The following is a 27,558-nucleotide window of genomic DNA, read 5'->3' as shown; positions in this document are numbered from 1 at the left end:
CAAGAGAAGGTCAGAAGAGGAGCATGAGAACACTGATGTTACTGTGGGTTCAAGTAAACAGCATGAGAGCAACTGTCTTCAATCCTTGCATTCCACCTTTGGAGGTTGTGAGATTCCCTGAGCACCTCTTCTTTCACTTGCCTTGCCAAGTTGTGATTCAGCTCACTCTCTTTCATGCAGTTTTATCCATTGAACTTTTTCTTTCCATTCCAAAACTATACCATAGATATATGTTTATGTCATTTAAGTTTTCTGTATGTAAGTAAGATGCTACTTTTATCACCATAGCTAGATTCTGTGATACCCAAATAGAGAAATCATGACCTCACTTTAATCTTCCACAACACAGATCTAGGTGTAAAACGGGTACCAGTAAGTTGTGTACTGCAGGGATTACTTCCACACCTCCCATTCCATGTAAAGCCTCCAGAACATGAAAGGCAGTGGTGGTTCCACACTGATGACAGTGATTCACTTCTGTGCTGCCCAATATGATGCCAAGTAAAGCTACTGAGCACTTGGAATTCAGCTAGTGTGATAAAAGTACTGAATTTTAAATTCATTCAACTTAAATGGCTATATATGACATACCATTTTAGACAGCTCAAGTTAAGTTAGACTACTTAAGTAGTCTGTGAAAAAACAGTTATAGCACTTGCCACTTTTTGGGTCCAGTTTATATGTGGGTGGGTGGTGTGTGAATTGTTCCCAGACCAGAAGGCTTTGGAAGCAAACAGCTTCAACCACTGAACTATCTTCCCAACCCAATTTTCTTTCTTTCTTTCTTTTTTCCTTTTGAATGTCTATAACAATAATTTCTTAGTGAATCCACAACTCACGGGAAACAACAGGGAGACATTATCCATCTACACTTTTGTCCTGTGTTGAGCTGGTTAAAACAGATCCTCCAAAAAGACAAATCAATATCAACAAAATTTTCAGAGCCTCTGACAGGCAGATCCAGTCCACCATTAAGGCCTATAAGATGCAGTGTCCAACAAAAGGAAATGTGCCTGGGCTTAGACTAGCCATTAATCCACTCCTCAGATCAAACCTATTTTGTAATGGTCCAGTGTGCACTCCTCCTGGCCATGATTAATTATGAACAGCCAGCAGCAATCGGCAGTGTTGGAAGTTAATCAGGGATCTGGAAAACATTGTTTTCCTTCAGCAGCCCTGCCTACTACAGCAAGCTTCAGGGCTACAAAGTCTTACATGGATGCTGACCTCATGCCTTTCCCATTTCCCTCTCCTAGTCAAAGAAGGTGATCTTAAGAAAGGTGATTGCTGCATCCCTAGCCTTTCACAATGCTTACAGTCAGATTGGTCTTGACAGATATATACATTTCTCAGGGTTTATAATCTTTTAATATTTTATTTATTTATTATTTAATGACGGGGGGGGGGGATGGGCATATCAGGTCCTCCAACCACTGAAAACAAACTCCAGACACATGCACCACCTTGTGTAGCACATGGGTCCTGGAGAATCAAACCTGAGTCCTTTGACTTTGCAGGCATAGGTCTTAACTGCCAAACCATCTCTCAATCCCTTTGAAATAGATTTACAACCCTCCTAAAGAGTCTGTCATGGGAGTCACACTTTCAGAGAAAAGAGACAGTCATAAAATCCTATAAACAGTGCGGGCTGTGGACATAAATATACACCTTTGGGTCAGGTCAAGAGAAAGAGTGAATATTTCAACATAAGGAGAATTTTATGTAAGGATTTACAAGTTACATATGGGCATCCATAGATAGTCCCCTTCTTGTCCCCCACATATGAAAGTTAGGTTCCAAACTCACAAAAACTGTGTAATACCATCCTCTTACTTCCAGCAGTGACATGCAATTTTGCACGTCCCTGAAAACTTCAAATGAACTTCTAGGCAATTACATTTCTACTGAAATGTGTAATGCGATCAGGTCTTTCATTTATTTATTTTTTTCCTTTTGCCGCTACCCTCACTAAAGACTGCAGCAATCCATCAATCAGAAGTGAAGGGTGAGGTTTAATGACTTTATGTATAATTCAGCTTTCCACAGTATGCCTCTTCACTTGCTATGCTGCACAATCTTAGGGAAGTATGGCACTTTACTAAATCTATAAGGGCATTGTAGATTTATACATATTTCAATGCCACCTTATTATTTCACAACTTCTTTCATTACAATGATGCACTCAAGTTAAATTAGCTGCCATAACGTATTTTAAAAGTTCAGACCAGGAGACAGTGGGTACTTTTCTAGTTTCCATTAATGCCCATATTAAACACAACAACAAACTTTTAGGCAAGTTCATAATGTAGGTTTTATTTTTAAAAATTAAAAAAAGTTATTTATTTGCAAGCAGAGAGAGAGAGATAGAGAAAAGAGAGACAGACAAAGAGAGAATGGGTGCACAAGGGCTTCCTGCCACTGCAAACAAACTCCAGAGGCATATGCAATTTTGTGCATCTGGCTTTATGTGGGTAATGGGCAATCAAACCTGTATGATTTGATTTTGAAGGCAAGTGCCTTAACCACTGAACAATGTCTCCAGCCCTGGTTTTATCTTTATTTTTTGATTAGACACCATCTGAGATTTGTCTAGATAGATTCTTAAGAGTATACATGGATTATGTGCTGGTAAATAGCTGTAGAGCTTGTTCAGCACTTAAAGACACTTGCTTGCAAAGTCTGATAGCCCAGGTTTGATTCCCAGTACTCAGATAAAGCCAGATTCACAAAGTGGCACATACATCTGGAGTTTACTGGCAGTAACAAGAGGTCTTGGCATACCCAGTTTCTCTCTCTTTGTACAAATAAGTCAATCAATAAAAATAAATAAAAAAAAATAAAAAGATCTAAAGTAACTCTGTGTTGCCTATTCAGAATATCAAAAAAATTCATAGACATTGAGGTACCAAAATTATACCTTATGGAAGTGCTTCTGTCTTTGTAGACTTCTCCCCCATCCCATTTCTTCATCAGTTTACAGGCATGCACAGTATACCCACTTCCCTTTTAAGTTATGGTTACTGAAGTCTTTCAAAATACCTTACTGTGCTAAATGCAAAAATTTATTTTTCTAAATGTGTGCCTCTTTTAGTAATATAATGATGATCAGGGGGTTCCAGTTCAGCATGTTGAGAGGACATTAAGGACACAAAAATACACATGAACAGTAAACATTAAGATCTGAAAAACAGTGAAACATTTTTAAGCTTTGTACTTAACCTAGAAAAGTTGAATGTTTTATGTGTTCTTAACAATAATACCTATTAGAGTATTGTTTATGTGCATTAGATCAAAATTTTTAAGGTTAGGATGATTGGGAAATTGACTTTTTGATCTTATGAAATGTCATTTCTACATATTAAATGTTGATAGGTAATGGCAATGTCTCTCATGATTTGAATGTGGGTATGAGTCACAAGAACAAACTGTTGGAATGAACTACAAGAATGAAATATGTGAATAAACTATGGGAAAGAACTGTGGAAATATTTCTTATGGACCATACAAATAACTTTTCTGAGATTATTGTGAGATGCTAAATTCCTTACATGTAACTTGCACTAAAGTTGATCTTGCAACTATGTAATCCACCTGTTTAAATCAATATGACTAGGTTTCTTCTCCTTGGTGGCCTTTCGCCTGAACAGATGACCAATATTGACAAGCAGTGTTTATAGATGCGGACTGATCTTAAAATATGCTTTTTTGCCCTACTTTCTCAGTGATTTGGCTAAACTCTTGATCCAGATAATTATACATACATAACAAGTACTGACAATGAGGTCAGCAACTGAGGCCCCATAGAACTGCCACAGATCTGCTCAAGATATCAGGTGGGCTTAATATGGTTATATTGTGATCAGAGTGCATGTATGTTTTGAATCAACAGAGTCCAACAGGTTAGACCCCTAAGTCCTAAGTTTTCTTGTAGTTTCCTTACATATAGTCTCCCACCATAAGGACCACCACTCTGGAGGAAAAACTTCCTTGCTCATTTACACCTTCCTGGAAATGCCATCACACAAAAAGATGTGTGTTCTTAATCATTTACCCAGTACTCACACTCATGAATCCTCTTTTCTAAAGGGGTTCAGGATTGGAGAAGTATGCTCAAAATTGAAGGCAAAGTGCCAGCAACCACAGCAGTTTATCACCAAATAAACAGCACCAGGAACACCAAGAAATGCCTGGAGATGCTAACAGTTTCTGACCTCATGCATGTCTTGACTGTGCAATAGAAAAAGCCTTTACTCATTTGCTAAGATCTGCACAGAACTGCTCACAATTTTACTCTTTCCTATTAATATCTGTATTCGTCAACTTCTCTTCACTGGGACAAAATATATGACAAAAATCAGCTTAAAGGAGGAAGAGTTTATTTCAGTTTACAGTTCCAGGTGGTTGTCTCTCATGACTGGGAAGTCATGGCAGGCGGAGCTGGTCACACTTAGTCCACAGAGAGGAAGTACAACAGAGTGGTGAATGCTTGTGTTCATCCAGCTGTTCATCCTTTTTATACAGTCCAGGACACCACCCACATGTAAGGTGGGTCTTCCCACATCAGTTGACCTTATCAAGATAATCCCCTAAAGACATGCCCAGAGTTTAACCTAATCTACATAGTCTTACACAGGTTACTCTAGGTCCTGTTAAATTGACACTCAATATAATCCATGAAAGTATCCTTGTAAGTCCACTGGACATGGCTGAAAGAGTGATAATTTTGATTATTCATTTCATCATCATTTAAAAATTTATCACTTTTTATTTGTTATTTATTTATTAGAGAGAGAGGAAGAGAGAGAATGGGCATGACAGGGCCTCCAGCCACTGCAAAGAACTCCAGACACATGTGCCACCTTGTGCATCTGGCTTATATGGGATCTGGGGAATCAAACCTGTATCCTTAGGCTTCAAAAGTGAGCACCTTAGCCACGAAGCCATCTTTCTAGCCTAATTTTTCACTCATTTTAATACTCTTTTTTATTGTGCCTGCTGGTTACAGGCTGCAATAGGAACACATTTTCTACAATGACTACAGCCTGAAGGGGGATCACATAAAATTGATAAATGAAAGAAACTCCACTAATCATCCTATGACATGTGATACTGGAACAGTGTATGATGTCAATCAAAATCCCGGTGAGGTCTTCCTTGATTAATTATGTATGCAAGCTCTTGACAATGACATTGGAGGAATGTTTCCTGAGGACAGAAAACTCTGACTCTCTTCTTCCCTTGAAGCTTTTGAGCTTTGCTTAACAGGGTTCTGGTACTTACATTGGTGCCTAAGTGATGCCTCTGAGGCTCTAAGTATCTGACAGTACTTCTAAGAGTCCTTGTGGGAAGAGTTTAGAGGTCTAATTATTTAACACATGCTTAGGGGGATGTCACTCTGAGAAATGGTCTTCTAAGAGCAATGCCAGCACAGCCCCAGCACTGATTAAATCGTTTTGACATAAGTGCCAGTTCACAAGAATCATGACAGCCACTACTCAAACAATTTGGGAGGGAACACTATTAGAAAGAGCCATGTGGGAAAAGCTTTGGCAAAGCAATCATGAAGAATCATTTATTTATTTTATGGGAACACTGATGTCAAACATTGGCCTTTAAAAAAATGTACTGAAGTTATCTGACCAATGTGGTACACAAAGCTAGAACTCAAACACATAAATTAAAAAATATATTTATTCAAGAATAGTTCTAGTTCTGCAGCCTACCCAGGGCTGTCAACAAATGGTTAAGAGGCCAGAAATATTAATGATGTCTGTACCACGATATACACATAAAGTCTAAAATGTACTTTGGACATCAAAATCCTAAACAAAACATGAACTCCTGAAAGACTCCAGAAAGAATTTACTTCTTACAAACAAGCCCCAGAAAAGCATAGGAAGGAACCATGCCAGTGAGTGAGGTCTACCAGACCTGCCCAGGGTGCTTGATCACAGCGACAGTGAGCACACTAGGAGCAGGTCACCTGGCTGCTACTCTGAGCCACACAGGTCTGCATGCTAACAGTTGGAATTGTTATTCAGAGGAACCTCAGAGGAGCAAATGCTATGGGTACTATGGTTGGTGAAGCACTATTCCACAGCTTTAAATGATCTGTCCCACTTTATTTTCTCCTCATTTCCACTCAGCAGACTCACAGGACAGAGTGCATGATTCTTACATACTAGCTGCCTGAAATTGCAAATGCAGATTATAAAAAGCAATATGTACCAACTATCCCTACTGTGTCTGCTGGCTCCTTCCAAGTTCTGAGGACTGGTAAGATAATTTTATTGGGAGAGTTTTATTTAAAAGTTAGAGAGTTGAGACATAACTCTGAAGGTTTCACAGTGGAAGGAAGAGAAGAAGGGAAAGGAGCCCTGGAGGGAGCTGCATAAGGCCTGGTTGATATGCATGTCTGGGGCACTAGCAAAAAGGACAGACAGGAAGATGAATAATGAACTCAAGGAAAGAAAAAATGACCAAGAAAAGGAGACAGAACAGTCTCTCTTGCAAACCACTGTACACATTCTAACATTTTTTTAAAAAAGTATATAATCTCCAGATTAGTAGATTGAAAAACAGAATGGGAAAAAAACTTAATCAAAGCACTGGCAAAATGGTAATGTGATCAAAGAAGTCTAATAAAAACACAGAATAATACAGCATCAGGTACTTTAAGTGTATATACATGGATCAGTAATAACTCAAAACAAAGATGTGCTAGGCAGTAATGTGAAGAGTTTAAAGATAAAAGCTGCAAGCCCTCATTGGGATACAGATCTCAACTATAGAAATCCTACCCCATGATCTATGGCTTTGCTTTCTGCAATTTCAGGTAACCTGATAGAAGATCACATTCATAGCATCATAGTTATTCTATTGCTAATTTATGAATTTCCATTCATTGTATTTATGTATATATAAGAAATAGTATTATCTGTAGAGGGTCAGCTTCTAACTGGTCTCAGCATCTATTTGAGAAACAACCTGCAAAGTGGTTGAAAACACATTACCAGGTAAAGAATAATTATAAGAAAATGGGTAAAGTTATTTTGAAATGAGATAAAATGAACTGTAGAGCAAAAATATTACTAAAGGCAAAAGGCTTGATCTAAAGTATCTATAGAACACTATAGTAGGTATTATTGTAAAGAATACATAAAATATTTAAGAAAACTGACCAAATAGAAGGTTCTAAACAGTGTCCGCATATTTCAATTACTTTTCTACTATTATAATTCAGTCAAGTTTGTAAGCATAGGTTAAAATGACAAAAAATGTTTTACTATGCTTGTAAATAATTTGTTGGTCAAAGATAATATCCTAATGAAAATTTATAAATTTTCAATACTCAATGGCAAGAGAAATTATACCAGAGCTGGGTGTAGGACAACTTCAACTTAGAGGAAAAATGAAAACTTTTAATTAAGTGTTTACACTAGGAAAAAATCAAGAACCCATGTTTAGCTCTCCATTTAATAATAAACTCAAAGAAAAACAGAAATAAAGAACAAACATAATCTTTTGCATGTGACATGTGTGTGGTATGCATACATGTGTGTTTATGTGGGTGTGTACAGGCATGGTACCTGCACATGTGCATGTGCATTTGTGCCAGAGGTTGACATTGGGTATCGCCATCTTACGTTTTTGGAAAACAGCATGTCTCAATGAACCTGTATCTTTGGCTAGATTAGCAAGACACAAGGGTCCTTCTGTCTTCGCCTCCACAGGGTTGGAATTAGAGGCAAGCACTGTATGCCTGTTTGATTTTTTAAAAATATTTTATTTATTTATTTGAGAGAGAGAGAAAAAGGAGGGAGAGGGAGAGAGAGAGAGAGAGAGAGACAGAAAGTGAGAGTGTACGAGCGCCAGGGCCTCCAGCAACTGCCAGTGAACTCCAGATGCATGCACCCCTTGTGCATCTGCCTTATATGGGTTCTGGAGAATCAAACCGGGATCCTTTGGCTTTGCAGGTAAACATCTTAACTGCTAAGCCATCTCTCCAGCCCCCCTCCCTTTTTTTTTACATGGATGCTGCAGATCTCTACTCAGGTCCTCAAACTTGTACAGCAAGTACTTCATCCACTGAGCCATTTCTCCACCCCCACCCCAGAAACAAACTGTAATATCAGGGCTGGAGGTATGACTTAGTAGTTTAGAGCACTTTCTGTGCAGGCTTGAGGACCTGAAAAGGCTCAAGACAGTACTCAAGTTCAATCCCCAGGATACACAAAACAACTGGGCATGGCCACATGTGTCTGTAATCCCAGTCTTATAGATGAGCAGAGACTCGAAAATCACCAGAGCTCCTGAAAAAAAAAAAAAAAAAAAAAAAAAAAAAAAAAAAAAAAAGGCAAGCTGTGGGATCAGTACAGGATTCTGGCTCAGCTAGAACTGGTGGAAGTGTGATAGACAGGACATGGGATGCTCTACCCCAGCCACTGCAGGCTAGTGTACCCCACGGCAGGTGACCCCACAGAGCACAGCATGGGCACATATAGTACACATACCACATTAGACACTCACACACAAGCAAAAAATAAGCACTATTGAAGGTGAACAAAGATGAAAGATATTTCTTCTAAAAGAGAAAACTGCAAAGGCTCTGGAAGGAATATTCAAGAAAAAAATAAGTAGTATAAAACAATGTTAATAATGAAAATGGGAAAAGAGACATTAGTCCAGACATACTAACAGATTATTAACCAATATATGCTTCAAATAAGGGCAAATGTTGCAAATTACTATGAAGATATTGTGAAAAATAGTTCAAGAAAAACTAGAAATTGGTTTTATAATTGTTTTATAGTGAAAAATTTAGAAACTGAAAACTTCAGCAAGGGAATGTCAGATAATAATAACTTTTATAAGAAAGTATTAAACATTTATGAGAAAGATAATTTGAATCTCATATGAAATTTTAAGAGACTAGAGAAAAAACAAAATACTATTCCATTCATTTTGAGAAACAGATTATTTTGATTCTAAAAACAGAAAATGAAAACATAAGAACAGTTAACAGATTACCTGTATAAATTGACATGAATAAAAAAATCATGCATACATAGTATTTGGCAATGTTTGACATCTACCATGGCCAAGTGGGGTATCTCCTGGGAATAGAGAGTTGGCTTATTAATATATGATAAAATGTTAATTACATAAATTGTATTTATTAGCTGTTAATATATTTAAAAATTTAAAAAATCAAATAATTTGTGTCTCATAAATGCTGAAAAATCATTCTAATCAAATCCAATATCCATTCAGGGTAAACCATCCTGATCAGATCAGGAATGGAAGGGAATTTTTTTTCAAGTCAATCATTATTTATTGTGAATAATAGAAAGAAACATAAAATTAACATTAAGGCAAGGATACTTATTAGCCTAAGTTTTTGTGGTTTTTGTTTGAAAGATACTGGGGATTTAATGCAGGGTTTTACACATGATAAGTACATATACACCTTTTGTTTTATATTAATGTTTTCATTAGTATAATGCAGTTAGCTAACACATGTTTCACTACAGTAACCTTTTTCTACAGATGGATGAAAAATTTTGAAGGTTGACTAGACTTAGCACATATTAAGTATTATTACCCAGTGTATTCAGTGTTACCACACTGAAACATGAATGTTATATCCCCAGGACTTAATTGTAACTGGAAGTCCATAGTTTGTGGTCAACATCTCCCCATTTTTCTACACCCAGCTCCTGGAAACCACAATTTCATTTCTGTTTCTAAGAGTATGATAGTTTTAGATTCCTTATATAAATGAGATTTTCAGTTTTTGTCTTTCTCTGACTTATCTATCTTAGCAAAATATTCTGAGTTTTCACTCTGTTCTAAATGGTAGGATAGCTCTCTTTGTTGGGCCCTGAAAGGCCAAGGCGTGAGGCCTAGTGGAACTTCCTGAGCCTAGCTAAAGTTTGGCGACCTGTCTCTGGCCAGCTATGACTCAGCAGGATGCCTAATAGCTTCTGGCCAGCTACTTCCGTGTGTTAATTGTAATTACCATTTCAATAGTTAAAGTTTACTATTGGCCCTTACCTCTTCCCCCATCCTAAAATCCCCGCCTTCATCCCCAACATGATATAGGCAACTGCTCAGAGTAATAAAGCGAGTTGTTTTCTGCATGGAAAAGACTCCCGACTCAGTGTGGTTTTTCTCTGGTGGCCAGGAGAGGTTTCTGAGTTGTCTGACATTCATCATCCCCTCAACCCCTAGGGAGGAACCAGCAGGACTGGTCCTTCCCTCGGCACTACCTGTGCGGGAAGGAGCCCCGCATCTGGCGCCCAACGTGGGGCTCTGGGACCCTGACAGACTAGTGCACCCCATGAGAGGCAGTCGTTGAGGAGGTAAAATCAGTATGTGTGGGTGAGCATACCCTCATGAGCTATGAGGCCGTCTTCATATTTAGTGCACTAAACTTTGCTTCTATAACCTGTACTTACTTGTCGACATCTCTTCATTCCCTTTCTCTTCCCCTTCACCTTCAGTTCGCCGGCAGCTTTTGTATTTCTAAAGGCTTGTGCTTCTCTCTCTCTCTCTCTCTGCTTGGGCCTGTGAAAGCAGGCCAGCTTTTTCTGCCATTATGGAACTTCCCCTGGATCTGTAAGCTTCAATAAATATTCCTTCTTCCATAACTGTACCTGGTCTGGAAGTTTATTTCAACAAACCTAAAGCTGTCTGATGAGCTGAGATGAACCTGACCATGTGGATATTAATCTTTTTTAACCTTTGTTTTAAAGAATTAGGCATAAACTTGATGCTTTCAACTAAATATGTCTTCTGGAATGGTAAGCCAAATTTTATAGACTATTCAGATAAAAGTTTAAAAATTCTAAGTACAGACAGCATTAAACTTCGAGGCTTAGCTTATAAGCTTTCTAAGAGGAAAGAAAGACTACAGGGAACCTCATTGGAGCTGGGCTACTGGCATAAGGGCTGGCTACGTCCTGCTGCCCTGGCCCAAAAAGTTTAATCAGGGTTAAATTTGTAATAGACCGATATGCTTAGCTAGAGATATTAGATTTAAAAATTTAAGATTTGTGTTTTCTTTGTTTTGGGTTTTCAAGATAGGATTTCACTCTAGCCCAGGCTGACCTGAAATTCCCTATAAAGCTTCAGGGTGGCCTAAAACTCATGGTAATCCTCCTACCTCCGCCTACCGAGTGCTGGGATTAAAGGTGTACACCACCACGCCCAGCTGAGACTTAAGATTTTAATCTAAAACATTTCAAACAAGTTAAAATTACAAGCACTGAGACAAATTTTAGGTTATGATGGTTCAATTTACATTGTTTTAGTCTTTCCTTACTATACCTTATACCAGTTAAAAAATGTTTACTCTGTGCCTTTATATATTAGAGGTGTTTAACTTGTTTAATTTTACAAATCTCAATATCTTATATTGGTCAAGACTGTGGGGACCTTTAAAATTAAATTAAGTACAATTTATAATATATGATAGTTATAAATCTATTGGGAGCCAGGGGCGGAATTTGGTAAATAGATGGTCCCCCTCCTGGCAGCCTGTGCCTGACCCTCCCCTACTGGGAAATGGTGGGCAATCCACCTCCAGAGACTGCCATGTGGCCCCTTTGGACTGACCCAGGTGGGGACAGGGGAGACGTCCGCCATCTTGTGGTGACTGGGCTCACTGACCTTTTCCCAGGCCTACTGGGCATTGGCACTTGCCGGGAAAAAAAAAACAAAAAAACAATCTAAACATGCCATTAGTTATATGCTTCAATGTTTCGCCACTCTTGGGCTGCCTGATCAAATGAAGACAAATAATGGCCCCTACTTCATAAACAAGGCCTTTGTAGATTTTCTCCAGACCTGGAAAATCTCACATCCCACAGGCATCCTATACAACCCCCAGCAGGCTATTATTAAAAGATATAATCATGGGCTGGAGAGATGGCTTAGCAGTTAAGTGCTTGCCTGTGAAGCCTAAGGACCCAGGTTCAAGGTTCGATTCCCCAGGACCCACATTAGCCAAATACACAAGGGGGCACACGCATCTGGAATTCCTTTGCAGTGGCTAAAGGCCCTGACACGCCCATTCTCTCTCCCTCTATCTGCCTCTTTCTCTGTCGCTCTCAAATAAATAAATAAAAATATATTTTTTAAAAAATATATAATCAAACTCTAAAGTCTCAATTACAAAAACAAAAGGGGGAATCCATACCCCCCCACAACCAACTAAAAAGGGCCTTATTTACCCTAAATATTTTAATTTTTTTCTAACAATTTATAATGTGTGATGGTTATAAATCTATTAGACTCCAAGGGCAAAGTGTGGTAATTTAAATAAATGGACCCCAATATATTCAATTGTTTATCTTAAGGTGTGATGGTGGGTTTCAGATTTCAATCTAAAGATATGCAAAATTTGCCTAACAGGAGTTCCGAAAGTGTGCTGTGGCTTTACGCTTTAGGCTTGTACTTTTAATGTCTAACTATCCTTCATACTCACAGGTTTAAAGTAGTTCCTGAGAAAGTTCAAACCGTATCTTCCTTTAAGATCTTGGGCTTGATCCTTACCATAGATACATATATAGATACCCGTTAGATACTCTATATACTAGGGTTAAAAGTTAAAACTCGTTTGGAGTGTCATGTAGATTTTCAATGGATTTGTGTTACTTCTAAAAAATAAAATAACAGTTAACAGCATTGGGGAAATACATTTAAGAGATATTTGGCACAACGATAATATTTCCTTAGATCTGATTCAGTTATATTCAGAGATTTTATCTTTACAAAATAATCATCTTACTTTTGATTCAGCTACAGCTGCTGATGACTTATTATCTACTTTAAATAAAGTTTGATTATATATTTTTTAAAAAATATATTTTTATTTATTTATTTGAAGTCTGCCTTGCGTAGATGGAATTCTCCCACTTCTTAGATAGAAAGCTTTACTACTACAGGTGTTTGTCTTTTGCTCATTCTGTATCTGCTGCCCATACTCGTTAAATGCCTTTTGAGATCCATTATGGATATCTGTGCAGAAGTACATGGGATACAGCTACAGACCCGACCTCAGTTTCCTGAGACATTATCTTAAAGCCCCTGCAGAGGCTGGTAGTCAAAGACGGGTAAGATTCTCTCGAGTTAGGTCAACCTAAGACAGGGCATGAATGATGGAATTCATGTACCAATGATGGTTAAGGCCTAAATATCATAGAGGACAACCTAAGACAGACACAGTCTTTCTGCACCGAGGCCCGGTGGGGCCCAGTTCATAAAAATATTAAATAAAAAAGGGGGAATTGTCGGGAGCCATTTTGGCTGGACTTGTATCCATAGCTCTGAGCTTTCGGCAGCAACACCTTAGCAAAACTATAGCAAGGCTTTACATAAACAATAGCACCTACAGTAAGCAAGATTATGTACATTCAATGTCAGGAAGCCATTCTGGCAGCAAGACATTTGCAACTACATGTAAGCAAGATTATGTATATTCAGAGTTGAAGCCATGTGGCTGGCCTTAATAGTCTTTTGTACTGAGAAATAATTAAAATACAAAAACTCTGTAACAGAAAGGAGTTTTTTCGATAGAAACTTGTGTGAAGCTCATAAAATTTTTGTCCATGGAAAAACTTTGTAAAAAGAAGAAGACCCATTTGGGTACCAGCGAGAGACCTAAAATATTTGTCCGAACAAGGGGACACTGACAATCACTTCTCTAGGGAGTGTCCCGCCCCTGAGGACTGTTCCTAAAGTGATCCTTCACCCTGCTAAACTAAATAACTCCCTCCCTTGCGGAGGATTGCTGGCTTTGCCTCCAATCTGGGCCTCTCTGACTGATTGCAGTAAGGTAGTCCATACGACCTTAAAAAGCTGCTCAGGACTTCCGGTTAAGATGGCGGCGTAGGTACCACGCCAAAACAGCCTGGGGGGGGAAGACCAAAAAAAACTCAGCAAAATACACACTTTTACTAAAAAGTGAGGTGTATAGGAAGTTGAGGCGGCAGCGGAGAAGTGGAGGAGTTATAGAGCATCCAGAGCCTGCACAGGCGGGAACAGCGGCTCCGGGGCGGCTCAGCTACCCGCCGCAACCGCGGAGCGGCAGAAAAACGCCGGACTCTCGGCTCGAGCCGCAGGACAAGCCAGGTGCGGGATTTTCCCCTCACACCGCGCTCTCCGCAACTCGGGAAACGTGAGGGGAGAGCGGCAGCGAGCAACGGAGGGAGGAGCAGACCGCGAGGTAAAAGCACACGATACAACCAGACCAGCCGCGGCTCCCTCCCCTCCCCTGCCGCCTGAACCCAGCTCCAGCGAACACAGCAGCAGCCCGGGACCCGGCCACGCCAACTTGGGCTGACGGCGGGACCCAAGCAGGAGCAGAATTTGGCAGCAACTTCAGCGGCTCCAGCACCGGTACCAGTGGCCCCAGCAGCAGCGGACCCAGGAGAGCAGCGGCTTCGGGGTGAGCAGCAGCGGTGGACACGACAATGGCAGCTTCAGCAGTGGTGGGGGCTCCGGCGGTGGCACCAACAACAGCTGCAGAGGCGGCGGCAGCGGCTCAGTTTGCCCCGTAGGAAAAGCAAGTGCCCAGCTCCAGAAATCAGAACAGCAGCCCGACGACCCAGGCAGCAACTTGACTGAGACCACAATCACCCAAGGTAACTGGGATTGCACCAGGGAAGGGTCTCACCTGGTCACAAGCTGACTTGGATACCTCAACAGACCAGAAATCTAAACCTCTTTGTCGATAGAGGATCTGGTCATTATAATAACTACTCTTGCATACATACTCGGGGCTGTTTTTGATGGAATGGGTACAGTGTTTAGCTAAATTTTAGAATCTACCAGTATATTATTCCACTCAGCCTGCTTGAATACTCCTATAGCAGGGAAACTCAACCCCTAAGAACATCTTTGTAGATACTCTGAGAGTCTTAAAAGCCACACCTAATACCTTAAGGTCCTACCCTGAAAATATTTTACACCAAATCAATTGATACAGCTAAGAATACACAGCTAGCTAGAAAATCCAAGCATTAACTTAATCCAAGATGCAAAAATATATACATTATAACACAAGAAACACTAAAAAGCAAGACGATATAAATCCACCTAAAAGTATTAATGCATCAGAAATGTCCTCCAGTGAGAAAGAGTTAGAGGAAATGCCTGAGAAAGAGTTCAAAAGAATAATTATAAATATGTTCAAAGAGGTCAAAGAACACATGAAAACAATCAAAGAAGAAATCAAAGAGGAAATCAAAGAGGAAATCAAAGAGGAAATCAAAGGAATCAAAGAAGAGGCAGGACACCAATTTAATGAAATAAAGAAGGCAATACAAGACATAAATAGAGAAATAGAAATAATAAAGAAAAACCAGTCAGAATTACTAGCAATGAAGAACACAGTTAATGAAATAAAAAACTCTGTAGAAAATCTCACCAGTAGGATGGATGAGGGAGAGGACAGAATATCTAAGCTAGAAGATCAGGTGGCAGACCTAATGCAGTCCAACAAAGAGAAAGACAAACTTATAGAAAAGTATGAGTGGGAATTTCAAGATATTCGGGACACTATGAAAAGATCCAATATAAGAATTCAGGGCATAGTAGAAGGAGAAGAATTCCACTCCAGAGGCATAGTAGGCATCCTCAACAAAATCATAGAGGAAAATTTTCCCCAAATTGGGAAAGAGGTGCCAATACAGATACAGGAAGCCTTTAGAACCCCAGCCAGACAAAACCCAGAAAGAAACTCTCCTCGCCACATTATACTCAAACTTCCAAACACACAAACCAAAGAAAAAATATTGAAAGCAGTTAGAGAGAAAAATCAAGTTACCTACAAAAGCAAGCCCATCAGGATTACAGCAGATTATTCAACACAAACTTTTAAAGCCAGAAGGGCCTGGAGTGATATATTCCAAGTTCTGAAAGATAACAACTGTCAACCAAGGTTACTTTATCCTGCAAAGTTATCCATCCAAATAGATGGAGAAATAAAGACATTCCATGACAAAAGCAGGTTAAAGGAATATCTGAAGACAAAACCAGCTCTACAGAAAATACTTGATAGAATCCTCCATGCTGAACAAAAGGAAAAGCACACATATAAGGAACCTAGAAAAAACCAGCCATACTCAAATACCAGTTAACAGAAGAGAGCACAGGTAGAACCAGTAACACACACACACACACACAAAAATGGCAAACATAAATACACACCTTTCAATAATATCTCTTAATATCAACGGTCTCAATGCCCCAACGAAAAGACATAGATTTGCAGACTGGGTTAAAAAGCAGGATCCTACAATTTGTTGTCTTCAAGAAACTAACCTTTCTACAAAGGATAGACATTATCTTAGGGTGAAAGGTTGGAAGACGGTGTTTCAAGCAAATGGGCCTAGAAAACAAGCAGGGGTTGCTATCCTAATATCAGACAGGGTGGACTTTAGTCCGAAGTTAGTCAAAAAAGATAAGGAAGGTCACTTTATATTGATTAAGGGCACACTCCAACAGGAGGACATTACAATCCTAAACATATATGCACCTAACATGGGGGCTCCCAAATTCGTCAAACAAACACTATTAGAACTAAGGTCACAGATAACACCAAACACGGTGGTGGTGGGTGACTTTAACACCCCACTCTCATCAATTGACAGGTCATCCAGGGAAAGAATAAACAGAGAGGCATCTGGACTAAATGAGGTCATAGAAGATATGGACCTAACAGATATATACAGGACATTTCATCCAAAGGCTGCAGAATATACATACTTTTCAGCAGCACATGGAACATTCTCTAAAATAGACCATATATTAGGACACAAAGCAAATCTTAACAAATTCAGGAAAATTGAAATAATTCCTTGCATTCTATCTGACCACAATGGAATTAAACTACAAATCAGTAGCAAGAAAGGCTATAGAGCATACACAAAATCATGGAAGCTAAACAATACACTACTAAATGATGAGTGGGTCAATGAAGAAATTAAAAGGGAAATCAAAAAATTTATAGAGTCAAATGATAATGAGAACACAACATACCAAAATCTCTGGGACACAATGAAGGCAGTTCTAAGAGGTAAATTTATAGCCTTAAGTGCCTATATTAAGAAATTAGAAAGGTCGCAAGTAAACGACCTAATGCTTTGCCTTAAAGCCTTGGAAAAAGAAGAACAAGGCAAACCAAAAATTAGTAGACGGGAAGAAATAATAAAGATTAGGGCAGAAATTAATGAAATAGAAACAAAAAGAACAATCCAAAGAATTAATGAAACAAAGAGTTGGTTCTTTGAAAGGATAAACAAGATTGATAAACCCTTAGCAAATCTGACCAAAAGAAAGAGAGAAGAGACACAAATTAATAAAATCAGAGATGAACAAGGTAACATCACAACAGATTCCAGAGAAATTCAAAAAATTATAGGGACATACTATAAAAGCATATACTCCACAAAGTATGAAAATCTGAAAGAAATGGATGATTTCCTTGATCTATATGACCTACCTAAATTAAATCAAAATGAGATTAATCACTTAAATAGACCTATAACAAACATGGAGATCCGAGCAGTTATCAATAATCTCCCAACTAAAAAAAGCCCAGGCCCGGATGGATTCACTGCTGAATTTTACCAGACTTTTAAGGAAGAGCTAACACCATTGCTTCTTAAGCTTTTCCAGGAAATAGAAAAAGAAGGAATCCTACCAAACTCCTTCTATGAGGCCAGCATCACCCTGATACCAAAACCAGGCAAAGATAGAACAAAAAAAGAAAATTACAGACCAATCTCCCTCATGAACATAGATGCAAAAATTCTCAACAAAATATTGGCAAACAGAATACAAGAGTATATCAAAAAGATCATTCACCCTGACCAAGTAGGCTTTATCCCAGAGATGCAGGGATGGTTCAACATACGCAAATCTATAAATGTAATACATTATATAAATGGGTTGAAGGACAAAAATCCCATGATCATCTCATTAGATGCAGAGAAAGCATTTGACAAAATCCAACATCCCTCCATGATAAAAGTCCTACAGAGACTGGGAATAGAAGGAACATATCTCAATATAATAAAGGCTATTTATGACAAGCCTACAGCCAACATATTACTAAATGGGGAAAAACTGGAAGCTTTTCCACTAAAATCAGGAACAAGACAAGGGTGTCCACTGTCTCCACTTCTATTTAATATAGTTTTGGAAGTCTTAGCCATAGCAATAAGGCAAGAGACACACATAAAAGGGATACAAATTGGAAAGGAAGAAATCAAGCTATCATTATTTGCAGATGACATGATTCTATACATAAAGGACCCTAAAGACTCTACTAGCAAGCTGTTAGAGCTAATCAAAACCTACAGCAATGTAGCAGGATACAAAATAAATACACAGAAATCAGTAGCCTTCATATATGCTAACAACAAACACACAGAGGATGAAATCAGAGAATCACTCCCATTCACAATTGCATCAAAAAAAAATAAAATACCTTGGAATAAACCTAACTAAGGAAGTAAAGAATCTATACAATGAGAACTTTAAGACACTCAAGCGAGAAATTGCAGAAGACACTAGAAAGTGGAGAAACATCCCTTGTTCCTGGCTTGGAAGAATCAATATCGTGAAAATGGCAATCTTACCTAAAGCAATCTACACATTTAATGCAATCCCTATCAAAATTCCAAAGGCTTTCTTCATGGAAATAGAAAAAACAATCCAGAAATTCATTTGGAATCATAAAAAACCTCGAATATCTAAAATAATACTGAGCAACAAAAAAGAGGCTGGTGGTATCACCATACCTGATTTTAACCTATACTACAGAGCCATAGTAACAAAAACAGCATGGTACTGGCACAAAAACAGACATGTAGATCAGTGGAACAGAATAGAGGACCCAGATGTAAGCCCAAGTAGCTATAGCCACCTGATATTCGATAAAAATGCCAAAAATACTCATTGGAGAAGAGACAGCCTCTTCAGCAAATGGTGTTTTGAAAACTGGATAAATATCTGCAGAAGGATGAAAATAGATTCTTCTCTCTCGCCATGCACAAGAATTAAGTCCAAATGGATTAAAGACCTTAACATCAGACCGGAAACTTTGAAACTGCTAGGGGAAAAAGTAGGGGAAACCCTCCAACATATTGGTCTTGGCAAAGACTTTCTAAATACAACCCCAATTGCTCAGGCAATAAAACCACAGATTAACCACTGGGACCTAATGAAATTACAAAGATTTTGCACCGCAAAGGACACAGTGAAAAAAGCAAAGAGGCAACCTACAGAATGGGAAAAAATCTTCGCCAGCTATATATCTGATAAAGGATTAATATCTAGGATATACAAAGAACTCAAAAAGTTAACTAATAAGGAATCAAACAGGCCAATCAAAAAATCGGCTAAGGAGCTAAATAGAGAGTTCTCAAAGGAAGAAATACGAATGGCATATAAGCACCTAAAAAAATGTTCTACGTCACTAGTCATCAGGGAAATGCAGATTAAAACTACATTGAGATTCCATCTCACTCCTGTCAGATTGGCCACCATCATGAAAACAAATGATCATAAATGTTGGCGGGGATGTGGGAAAAAAGGAACCCTTCTGCACTGCTGGTGGGAATGCAATCTGGTCCAGCCATTGTGGAAAACAGTGTGGAGGTTCCTAAAGCAGCTAGAGACTGATCTACCATATGACCCAGCTATAGCACTCCTAGGCATATATCCAAAGGATTCATCTCATTTCTTTAGAAGTACATGCTCAACCATGTTTATTGCTGCTCAATTTATAATAGCTGGGAAATGGAACCAGCCTAGATGTCCCTCAACAGATGAGTGGATAATGAAGGTGTGGTACATTTATACAATGGAGTTCTACTCAGCGGTAAAGAAAAATGAAGTTATGAAATTTGCAGAAAAATGGATGGACCTGGAAAGTATTATACTAAGTCAGGTAACCCAGGCCCAGAAAGCCAAGCGCCACATGTTCTCCCTCATATGGGGATCCTAGCTACAGATGACTGGGCTTCTGTGTGAGAATGAAAATACTTAGTAGCAGAGGCCAGTAAGTTGAAAAGGAGACATAAAGGGTGGAGAAAGGAAGGGAGGAGGATACTTAATAGGTTGATATTGTATATATGTAATTACAATGATTGTAATGGGGAGGTAATATGAATGAGAATGGAATTTCAAACGGGAAAGTGTGGGGGTGGGGAGGGAGGGAATTACCATGGGATATATTTTATAATCATGGAAAATGTTAATAAAAATTAAAAAAAAAAAAAAAAAAGAGAAAAAAAAAAAAAAAAAAAAAAGCTGCTCAGCCACCTTCCCCATCCCTGTCCAGCTTTTCCCAATGTTTCCTCTGGGCATTTGGGCCTTGCCTTCCCCTAATAATTACAGTATAGATGTGAGATACATTCATCCTTCCTTCTGTACTTTTAACAAATCTGAGCCCAATGCTCACCGCTGCCTGCCTTCTGGAATGGTTTATGTTTGCGGAGGCGAGATGGCCTTTAACTTTCTGCCCAGCAATTGGACAGGCCTTTATGCCCCAGCCACCTTAATCCCAGATGTAGATATCATTCCTGGAAGCTAGATTCCCTACTAAGGTAGTCTTACAAAACAGGAGAGGACTAGACCTACTAACGGCTGAAAAGGGAGGTGTATGTTTGTTTTTACAGGAAAAATGCTTCTTTTACGCCAATAAATCGGGAATCATCCAGGACAAGATTAAGAGGCTCCAGGAAGACTTGGAGAGGACACGACGGGACCTCCAGAACAACCCGCTGCAGATGGGCTTACATGACTTCTTACCCTACCTCCTCCCTCTAACTGGGCCCCTCCCCGTCCTTCCCCTTCTCCTTATCCTCACTGTCGGGCCTTGTGTAATTAACAGAATTACACCATTTATTCACCAGTGGCTAGAGGCAATAAAACTTCATCAGGTCGAGATATTGAAAGGCCCAAGAATTCAGAAGCCCAGAAATACTATCACACTCCAAAGGGAGCTTACGCGGGCCCCTGCATACCTCAAACTCCAGGCCTTACTCTCTGTTGAAAGCAAGTAAAGAATTCCTCTTCTCATTATATCAGAGCCCGCTCCTAATATAAAACTAGTTAAAAAGGGCATGAGATAGCCCTCAAGGATGGGAAATAAGTAATGAAGTGAACCACTTATTTGGTTTCTGTAAATAGCCTGCACCATAAGCCTTAATAGCCCACACTGTAAGCCTTAGTAGCTCGCACCATAAGCCGTAGTAGCCTGCCTCAGACCACCAAGGTCATAGGAGGCTGATACCACACTCTGCTACCCCCACCTAAGGACCTGCGCAAATGCTGACCTCCAAGGTCATAGGAGACTGATACCACACTCTGCTACTCCCACCCAAGGACCTGTGCAAATGCTGACCACCAAGGTCATAAGAGAATGATTGGTCCACGAGGGGCTTGAACAAATTAAACTAATTGGCTTAGAAACTATGGGGTGGCACAAACTGACTGGCTCGCACCCCGTGGGCTCCCGATATTAAAAAATGATTGGTCTAATGCACAGGCTTTGTTAGAAACCCTATAAAAACTGTCCCATTCCTGCATTCGGGGCTCTGCAGTCCTCTACCCCTGTGCGGTGTACGACTGTGGGCCCCAGTGCGCTTGGAATAAAATCCTCTTGCAGTTTGCATCAAGATCGCTTCTCGTGAGTGATTTGGGGTGTCACCATATCCGGGCAGAGTGTGGGGTCCTTGTTTTGGGGGTCTTACAATATCACAGGCTGGCAACTCAGGAATTAAGTTCCTCAGATGACCCACTGCCACCTCCTCTGAAATTGTTTCTATATTTTCTTAAGAAATATATGTCAAATTAGTTCCTTTACCCATTATAATTGAAATTATTTTGTCATTGATTTATAAGAATTCCTTTAATATTTATATGCCTTTTGTTATATACTTGGAAAACACTTCATAGCTGTCTTTTATTTCTGTGGTGGTTTTGTTTGTTGCAGAAGGTTTTTAGCTTCATATAGTCCTGCCTGTCTTTTTTCTTTCTTTCTTTTTGTGCTTTAAGGGTTGTAACTCTTTCCCACATGCGTTCTTATAAGAGTTTTACTATTTCACACAATACATTTATCTTTATATCAGTTCAAGTTAATTTTTGTGTATGGTCTAAAACATTCTCTCTTTTTCATTTTTTATTTGTATTAAACTGTATATAAGTGGTTTATTCTTTCTCTGGAGTGCTGGTCATGAAGCCATAGCTTATATTTATCATGTTGACTCTACTTGCTATCATATGTTGCATGTCATTTTTTCCTTTGCTGTTATTTTGGTTGGTGTTAAAATATACAATTTTTATTCATAAAAGCACTGTGTTCTCATGGATCTTGCACTTCCTAGGTTGCTCTAGTATTTCAACTGTCTTTGTAAAGTACCTGGAACATAAGATATGTCCAGTGAAACCTCCAAGTTTCACATATGTTCTTTGCTGTGCCCAGGTTAAAGCAGTAGTCTGAATCCTTAGTTTACAGAATCAACAAGGAAGATGGCACAAACTAATAGCTCCACTAAAGAGCTAGAAGGTAGTGTTAGAATTTTCCCTTTCATTTTGCCATGTTGGTCCCTTGGAAACAAAAGAGAGAGAGACAGAGAGAATTTTCAGAGTGAGGGGACTATTACAAACTCAAATAATGGACTTATTTTGTGCTGATGTGTAGTAACAGATACACATTGTCTCAACTCCATGCTGTGTGTCCATTTATATGGTCTTGATCCAGGACTATATTTTCTCTAGGGACCTCTCTGTCCACAGAGACCCACACCAATAGCATATCCCTCAGAGAGTCATGCTAGCCCAGTAAATTTATGCAATAATTAAACCATGTTTAGGATGGACAAGTAGTTGCTGATATATGCACTCCTTAGGAAAGTTGGTGAACACAATGTACATGCAATAGACCTCCATGTCAGTTTTTAGCATTCTAATAGTTTGTCTCCTTTTGTCTTTGACCTTTTGATAATTTAATCATAATATTCACTGAACTTCTTTAAAAGGCTTATTCTCAAATCCCTGTTAGTTAATAAAGGCTATATATAACAAACCTATAGCCAATATTATGTTAAATTGAGAAAAATTTAAATCATTACCACTAAGATCAGGAACAAGGCAAAGGTATCTACTCTCTCCATTATTAGTCAACAAGATATTTGAAGTATTAGCAAGATGAATAAGACAGGATAAGGAAATAAAAAGGATTAAAATAGGAAAGTATAAAGTATCTTTATTTATAGATGATATGATTCTATATCTAACGGACCCTAAGGACTCCACCAGAAAACTCCTAGATATTTGATAAAAACTTTTTGCAAAGTGGCAGGATATAAAATCAGCACACAAAAGCCAGTAGCTTTTTTATATGCCAAGAACAAACATACAGAGAAAGAAATTAAGAAAACGACTCCATTGGAAATAGCCTTACAGAATAAAATATTTTGGAATAAACATAATTAAAGATGTGAAACTTTAAAGCACTAAAGAAATAACAGAGGCAGACAATAGAAGATGGAAAGACCTTCCATGGGTTTGGAATAGTAGAATTAGTATTGTGAAAATGGCCATCTGACTGAAAGCAATCTAGAAATTCATTGCAACCACAAACAAAATTCCAGCACCCTTCTTCACAGACATAGAAAAAAAAATTCTGAAATTCATATGGAAATATGAGAGACCAATGATATCCAAAGCAAAGTTGAGCAAAAAGGATACTGTTGGGGTATCAGCATACATGATTCAAAGTTATAGGGCAGAGCCATAGCATTAAAAACAGCTTTATAATGGCACAAAAACAGACATGATGATCAATGTAGTAGACTGGTGGACCCAGATATTAATCCATGCAACCAAAGCCACCTGAAGTTTGATAAAAATTCTGAAAATATATATTAAAGAAGAGACAACATCTTCAATAAATGATGTTAAGAAACACTATCCACATATAAATGAATGCAACTAAACTCTTACTTCTCACCCTGCACAAAAATCAGCTCTAAAATGGACCTAGTGTAAGATCTGAAACTGTGAAATAAACCGTTTAAGGAAAAAGTCAGTAATATATTACATGCTACAGGTGTAGGTAGGGGTTTACAGAATAGACTCCAGTTGCCTAGGAAGTAATGTTAACAATTGACGATGGAGATCACAGGGCATGTATAAGCTTTTATACAGCACAAGAAATGGTCAACTGAACAAAAAGGCAAACTATAGAATGGGAGATCTTTGCCAGCTCTACATCTGACAGAGGAATAGTAATATCTAGAATATATAGAGAACTCAAAACTCTAAATAACCAGAAAACAAAACAAAACAAAACAAAACAATAAAAACTAGACTATTGAACTAAACAGAAAGTTCTCAAAAGAAAAAATAAATACAAATAGGGGCTGAAGGGAGGGCTTAATGGTCATTGTGGTTGCTTGCAAAGCCTGATAGCCCAGGTTTAATTCCCCAGTACCCACATAAAGCCAGATGCACAAAGTGGAACATGCATCTGAAGTTCATTTTCACTGGCAAGAGGCCTTGGTGTGCCAGTCTCTTTATTTTTATTTATTTAAAAAAATTGTTAATTTACTTATTTGCAAGGAGAGGGAGAGTGAGACAGGGAGACAGACAGAGAGAGAGAAAGAGAAAGAGAGAGAGAGAGAGAGAGAGAGAGAGAGAGAGAATAAGGAGGAGGAGGAGGAGGGAGGGGAGTGGGAGAAGGAAATGGATGTACCAGGGCCTTGAGCCACTGCAAACACACTCTGGATGTATGTGTCACTTTGTGCATCTGGCTTTATGTGGGTACTGGGGAGTCAAACTCATGTTGTTAGGCTTTACAGACAAGCACCTTAATCTCTCTAGGCCTATTTTATTTTTTAAGGTACATCTCACTCTAGCCCAGGCTGACCTAGAATTCACTCTGAAATACCAGTTTCCAGGTTGTCCTCAAACACATGATGAACCTCCTACCTCTGCCTCCCAATAGTGCTAGGACTAAAAGCATGCACAACCATGCCCAGCTCATTCTCTCTCTCTCTCATTCATTTCTTCCATTGCTCCCTCTCTCTGTGCTTATAAATAAATAATAAATAAAATATTTTAAAATACAAATAGCTAAACATCATGGAAATGCAAAATAAAACCACCCTGAGATTACATCTCACTCTAGTCAGAACAGCTAGCACCAAGAAGCAAATAACAACAAATGTTGGTGAGGATGTTGGGAAAGAAGGACTCATTCACTGTTGATGCACCAGCAAGCTGGTGCAGCAATTATGGAAGTTATTATAAAGGTTTCTCAAAAACCTAACCATAGATCTACCATATGATCCAGCTATACCACTCCTGGGCAAATACTCTAAGAATTCTATATTCTACCTCAGAAATACTTGTTTATTGTTGCTGTATTGATAATAGCTATGAAACTGAGTCAGCCTAGATGTCTATTAGCAGATGGACCATGAAATGTGGTACATATACACAATGAAGTTCTATTCAGCTGTAAAGAAAAATGAAAATAAGAAAATGTATGGAATTGTAAAAGATCACATGGATTGAAGTAACCCAGGCTCAGAAACACAAATGCTGCCTGCTCTGTGGTAAGATGTAAAGAAAACAAACTGAAACTGAGCTGAAAAATCCTCCCTACGAGCTTTCTTCATGACAGATGGTGCTATGCAAGCTACTGAGGGAGAAAAATCACTGACAGTCCTACCCAGCTGTGGATGCTGTATATTTACTCCATTACTGGCCTGTAAGGCAAATGTGGTGCAATAATGGCATGTGAGTTTTGGTAGTAACCAATTACTTCCAAATTATATTTGATGCCTGCTCCTTAGGAGGATAATAATGCTTGGTACTGAAAATTTGGCCCAAAGACTGTAGCTGGGGACTTAGGTCCTTTTGGGGGAAACCAAGTACTATAGGTATGCTACTTGGATAAGATATCAACTGCATTCTAAATATTTATGTTTGTTCCTACTGAATGGCTCTGCTCAAACCCTGGAATGCAGAAGTTTGTTTATGCAAAGGGCAGAAGCTAATATAGGGATGTACAGCTGGCAACATTACCAAGATTAAGCAACCAGTTTGTGCTCACTCTTAAAACATAATATCTAACCATACTCTCCAAGGCTCAGGGAACCCTGCAGAAGAGTAGGCAGAGAGAATGTAAGTACAGGAAGTTGGGAAGTAGGGATGCAGAATTCTGTCTTCTGGATATGGTAAGTCTGTAACATTCATGAACTCACAGCCAATGTGCCTTTCTACTCATGAACAACCTGTCAATATTTCACTCTAGATGGTAGAGATGTCCACGACACCCCACATCTACTCACAGAGTAAACAGCATGAATCATGTCCTTCAGGGGTATAGCCTTGGTGATTTCCTCATTCTCCAGTAAGTAACTCACCCATGATTGTTTTTGTGACCCTAATTTAACTTAGTGGGTCAAAAATAAACAAGGCATGACAGCAGAGTTAGGATCCATGGAGAAAGGTTTTAGTGCAAGGAAAAGGGGGAAGAAAGAGGTTACTTAGGGAAACAGGGATTAAAAAGCATAGCATACACATATGAAAATGTCAAAAAGAAATAAAAAATGAAGTATAACTTTATAATAGTACAATTACCATAATAAAAAACAGATAAGATATTATATATATATAAATAATTTTAGATATTTTGAACCTTTATTGAACAATATTAAAGATATTTTAAGTAAATTAATTCATGAACCATATTAATGGGTGTTTACTTGCTCACTGATCTGCCAATTGCCAAGAAATCAATTTTCTCATTCCTTGTAAATCCTAACAAAATTACACAAATTTTAAAATATATTTTAATTTATTAATTTGCAAGAAGAGAGTGACAGATAAAGAAAGAGAAAATGGGCACACCAGGCCTCTAGCCCCTGCAAACAAAGTCCAGATATATTTCTCACTTTATGTATTTGGCTTTACATGGGTACTTTTTAGGCTTTGCAGGCAAACTCTTAACCACTGACCCATCTCTCCAGCCCACACAAGGTTTTTCCATGAAGCTAAGTCTAAAATGTTCATTTGTCTTGTTGACAAATCATTCAAAAATTATGGACATACAAAGACTAAAGGGTTCCAGTTTAATTCCACAAAGCAAGGGCATAGTGGGCCATATAAGAGTTCATACATTCTGGAAGAGAGAAGTAGCATATTAGGAGGAAAAACAAATGAACAATTCACAAACAAGAGTCTCTACTTAGCTAGCAATCATGAAGATATATTCACATGGAGCACTAATGAGATTCATAGTTTTAGTCCATTAAAGTGGCAAATATTAAAAAAAAGATTAATGATTATTTTAGTGACAGTAAATTGTGGTAAGCATTCAGACAGAGTGAAGATGGAAGTATGAATTGGCATAATTCTTCACAAAATTAAGTTATCAAAACCATAAAAACCTGAAATATTTCATAGTAACAATATAACTTTAGAAAGTACCTTTAGAAAATAATTTGAGTAAGCCCAAATAATTACTTA

General features: G+C 38.5%; 1 protein-coding gene across 14 annotated transcripts in view; it reads right to left on the bottom strand.

Moving 5' to 3' along the window:
- Ptprm (protein tyrosine phosphatase receptor type M) overlaps positions 1-27,558 on the bottom strand; it is an 849,143-nt gene that overhangs the window by 143,442 nt on the left and 678,143 nt on the right. The window lies entirely within an intron of this gene.

The sequence above is a fragment of the Jaculus jaculus genome, chromosome 2 (assembly GCF_020740685.1).
Source record: "Jaculus jaculus isolate mJacJac1 chromosome 2, mJacJac1.mat.Y.cur, whole genome shotgun sequence".
Lineage (NCBI taxonomy): Eukaryota > Metazoa > Chordata > Mammalia > Rodentia > Dipodidae > Jaculus > Jaculus jaculus.
The sequence above is the reverse complement of the archived record's forward strand: the minus strand, read 5'-3'. Positions and strand labels throughout refer to the sequence as shown.